The sequence below is a fragment of the Coptis chinensis genome, chromosome 9, assembly GCF_015680905.1.
Source record: "Coptis chinensis isolate HL-2020 chromosome 9, ASM1568090v1, whole genome shotgun sequence".
NCBI lineage: Eukaryota > Viridiplantae > Streptophyta > Magnoliopsida > Ranunculales > Ranunculaceae > Coptis > Coptis chinensis.
The window spans coordinates 63,849,716-63,854,735 of NC_141464.1; the positions used below are offsets into that span (position 1 = coordinate 63,849,716).

Consider the following 5,020-nt stretch of genomic DNA (forward strand, 5'->3'; position numbering starts at 1 on the left):
GTGTACTTTACTTCCTTGGCGAACTCCATTCCTAAAAGCTATCACTGCAGTCTTCTCATCTTCTCCACTTTCATGGCCCCCGCGTTGAACTTGGACACAAATTTCCTTAATGATTCTCCGCCTTCTTGTTTCACATAAAACAGCGCGGACACGTCCACCGCTCTTTCTTTTGATGAATGTAATGAGTGACGAATGCCTTTTCTAATTCACTGAACTTCTCTATACTTCCAACTGGCAACCGATAAAACCAATCGGAAACTCCCTCTTTCAGACTTGCCGGAAAAAGCGTACACCATAAACCATTAAACTTATCCTCTTGCCATAAAGCTAACTGTTGGCGAAAATGTTGTATGTGATGCACCGGGTCTCCCTTTCCATCAAATTTATCGAATCTACACTACTACACCAGAAAAGACATTTACTAATGGTTATATCCGTTACTTATATTTTTACTAACGGTTATATCCGTTAGCTCTGGAGCGTCACTCTCACTTAGTAAATGGATTTACTAACTATTGTTTGTAATGGAAATATCCATTAGTAAACTGTAGCCACTAAAAAAAAAAAAAAAAAACCGGGTCAAATTTTTTCCACCCTGCAAATCTAATTCTTCCACATTTGACTATTCCATCTCACATAAATATCTACACAACAACTCAGGCAACAAATGAATAACAAAAAAAAACCAATAATCAATTAAACTTTATTGAAATAAAACCACCAATCCAAATCTCAATTTACATACAAAGAAACAAAGCCTCCAATCCAAATCACAATTTACATTGAAACAAAAACAAAGTCTCACAATGAGTTTTCCTACTTCCTTCTTTTATTCATTTCTACCATATACAGATAGTCATATATTGACAAACCTAACAAGCACATGATTCTCATTGTCAATTACTTGAACAGAAATGTTTCCTAGCCATAGCACAGAAGCAATCATAGCAAATGTACTCTCTTGATCATATTTACAAAGTCGAACAGTATCTAACGCCTCCTAATCAAATGAAGGAAACAAAAACCATAAGCTGTGTTGTCATTATTAATAACTAATAGCAAAAGAGCTATAAACCTAAGAATAAATATAAGTAGTATTAGTGTACTTTACAAGTATAATGTTTAACTTTGAGTTACCACATAAGCAGATGGAATCATTCAGTCAAGTGGCCTAAGTTTCCATAAGAATATTTTTTTCTTCCTTTAGTTGGAGCTTTTGCCAAATGGACCCATTGACTTGATCCTATAATCTTCACTTTGAAATTGAAGAAAAAGAAACAAAAAAACAGTACTTGTAAACCGACCAAAAACAATACATATCCTTCAAAAATAATATTGTTGCATTGGTCAAGTATGTTGGGGTTCAAGATTCAAAGGGTGGACAAACCTGAATAACATAGAACACGAGGAATAAACTACCTTTTTCAGATAGAGCCTACAACAATGACCAAATATGAGATGATGCCATTAACGATATCGACACGTCAAACTTGCTAGCCAAGGGGTACATGTTTAATACATGCATGAGCTAATTATTCTTACTGAAGTGCAAGTGATGCAATTAAAACGAACGTAAGCCTAGTGTATTGTCCACATTGTTGTAATGTTGGTCTAAGACACAAGACAAATAAATAAGATACACTATTGCCACTACTTAAAAAATGGAAAACAATTCAAAATCATTTGTATGTAAATTTGGATTTAAAACCATAGAATGGTTGCAAGAATTTGTTAACAAACTTAAGTACTCAATAACATAAAATTATATCCACTTCACAAGTAGCATAGTTAAAAGACCGATTTTGGAACCTACCTTAGTTTTGCATTGCATATTACAATTGCAAGAATCAAAAATTTAGAATTGAGGCAAAGATAATGGAACAGGGGCTACTTTCGTTGTGAGCCTAAAAAATAAGGGGAAAAAATGAAACAAAATGACACTTGATTAGTACAAAATGTCAAGGCAAACAAGCAATGAAACTTAGAAGTAGTTACTCGCCTCATATAATCCAACGATAAAAATATAAAAAACATGCTATCTAATTATGATAAAAACATAAAACCATACTTGTTATCCGATGAGAAGTCTTGGTGAAGAAGTTTCTTGAGCAATGCGTCCTGAAATACCAAAATCAAGACAAACATTAGGGATATGTGAAGAACCATAGGCATTAAACCATTCGAGGAGAGAAGTTTTTGGCTTTTGTTTTATTTTCTTTTTTTTCTCGGTAAAACATATTAAAATCTATAGTCCATCATAAACCAAAAACATAAATTGGGATATATACTAACAAAAACTTGATAAACCCGGAAAACGAAGCTGAAGAATGGATATATTAATATCCACCGGACCACGAAAAGAAAAATATTGGTAAGCAAAGAAAGATATATCCATTAGAAATGAAAAAAAATATGGTCTATTAAATAAATTGACCATTCTTGTATGCCTCGTGTAAAACTAAAACTAGTAAAGTCAACTTAATAAGTAAAACCATATCCCTCCAATCTTTAACAACTTTACACTCAAACTACCTCCTGTTGAACAAAAACCTCACCACCGCCAATTCAAAGTTAAAGTTCTAATCTTTTTGTGATGGAGTTACTTCCGCTATTACACGGTTTGCCGTTCCTTTGGAACATGTGAAAAAGCTTTCTGAAAAACCCTAAAATTAAGTAGGGTGGGATGGCTTCCCTTTCCCTTTCAAACATGTGTTGAACTTGCTGTAATGTGACATAATCTGCTATTCCACCGCCTTCCATTTGTGGATCTAGCTCTACTCCTTTCCCTATTCCATCCCTGGTTTGCCGTTCCTCTGCTTTCCTCGCTGCAATTCCGGGTTGTAATTCAGCATGCATAGGTTCCTCATTTGAGTTTTCTTCATCAGATTCATCTTCTATGGTATTTTCCTCTTTTCTTGCTTCTTCTATTTCCCTCTCTCTTCTAAACTTTTTATTCTCTTCCCTCAGCCTACCCACCTCTACCTCCATCTCTCTCATTCTCTCCACCGCCGTCAGATCTGTTTCTCCTCCTATCTCCTCTACTTGATTGACCACTCCTATACCATTTGCTTCCCCGACCTCCGTTTCTGTCTCCACTCTTGCTTTTCTTTTCGATGGTGCCATCTCTTCTCCTAGAACCGTGGTTTTTAACCGGTGTGGTCGTCAGTTCAGCCCCCTCAGACGGCGCCAATTGTTGTGACCTAATTCTCTTTCCTAGATTTTTCCTCCTCCTCTCTTTAGGGTTTCCCCCCTTATTTATACTTGGTTCCTCCTTAGTCTGCGCTCTACCCTTCATCTTCTTTCCATCCATCCGTTCTGATAAACCCACGTGTCCTCTCTGACTTCGCACACCTGTCTCTCACTGGCTTGCTGCCTACCCCAGTCTGCGATGACCCTTCAGCCCATGGGCTTTTCCGAACATTTGGGGCCAATCATCCGAATCATAACAATATATTAACTCCGAATTAATAAGAGTGAAGCAACTACAAATCAAGATACAACTTAATTATAGTTTTATCAGGGCCGGGGGAAATTTACTGTTCTTAATCTTTTGAATATAAACCTTATTAAATGTACTGATTTTTCAACATGAATGTTTTTAGAGTTTGGAGTATAAATAAAGTTCGAAATATAATATACAGTAATTTTGTAAAGCTTACAGTGTGAACTTACAAATATCATTAGAATTCAAGTCCCTTCGGGGACATCCCTTAAAATTGGAACGATACATAGAAGACTAGCATGGCTCCTGCACATGACACGCACAAATCGAGAAATGGTGAATCATTGGAACTCAAGAAAAATGGGAAGAGTGGAAGACCGGCATTGAGTATTTTATGAAAAGTGATTATTTGAAATGGGTAATAAAGTTGATTGTGTATTGGATTCGATTATGTGTGTTATGATCCAATTTCTTAACCTAATTCTTCCTCTCCTTTTTCTTGGCACTTCTCTCTCTCTCTTCGTTTTTTCCTCCTCCTCTATTAGGTTTTTCTCTTCTCTCTTATACTCGGTCCTCCGCTCTCTACGCTTAACCCTTGATCTTGCTTTCATCCATCCACTGTGCTATTTCCACGTGTCCTCTACTACGTGGCACATACAGATCCACCGCTATACTCGGTCCTCCACTCTCTACGCTTAACCCTTGATCTTGCTTTCATCCATCCACTGTGCTACTCCCATGTGTCCTCTACTACGTGGCACATACAGATTCACCGCTATACTCGGTCCTCCGCTCTCTACGCTTAACCCTTGATCTTGCTTTCATCCATCCACTGTGCTACTCCCATGTGTCCTCTACTACGTGGCACATACAGATCCATCGCCTAGCCAATTATTCGATATCCTCCGCTTTATGGTTTTTGCGTACTCCTCCTCTTTGGACTTTGTCATAATAGCCCATTCATTCCTCTGGACCTACAAAGCCCATTAGGTTCTCCGGACCTATGAAGCCCATTAGGTTCAAACTAGACCGTAACAGTTGCCCCCTCTTGGAGCTGCGGACTATAAGTCCGTGGTGCCAAGAACTCGTCCTATGTAGGAACAGATGTGGTGTGGAGAAATCTAAGCTTGATTTTATTCCTCTTGATCGACTTTATGATTTTCCTTTAGAGGACATGAGCTTATCATTTATGTTTTCTAGATGAGACTCCATATCGTAAAAAGAAGAATTGCTTAATGATCATCATCTCTAAGAAAGCTAGTCTCGCATCGCAAGGCAATGAAGAAGTATTTCAACGGAAATTAGTGGACTTTAATCCCTATATACAGTACCCCCCAATACCTTTTGAGGTAAGTCTTCACACCATGGCGGAATCAGCTGCCAATGGAGTTATGGACGACTCCACAGTAGTTATTTGAAATGCAAATTGCAGAGTATTCAGTGCGGTATAGCCAATGGAGCCCAACAAGGCTGGTGTTGGGATGATAGTTTGCACACCAGTCTAATAGTACTACTACTAGTGTATAAAAATTGTTTCATTTTGGCATATAGATTCGACTATTCTACTACTGCTTAAAT

The 5,020-nt window shown here is 37.6% G+C and overlaps 1 non-coding gene across 1 annotated transcript; it reads left to right on the top strand.

The window, feature by feature from the left end:
- The first annotated feature begins 3,691 nt into the window (after positions 1-3,691).
- Positions 3,692-3,790, top strand: LOC147477305 (U6 spliceosomal RNA). The gene has a single exon (XR_015209915.1). It is a non-coding gene; the product is annotated as a U6 spliceosomal RNA (small nuclear RNA).
- Positions 3,791-5,020: the final 1,230 nt, after the last annotated feature.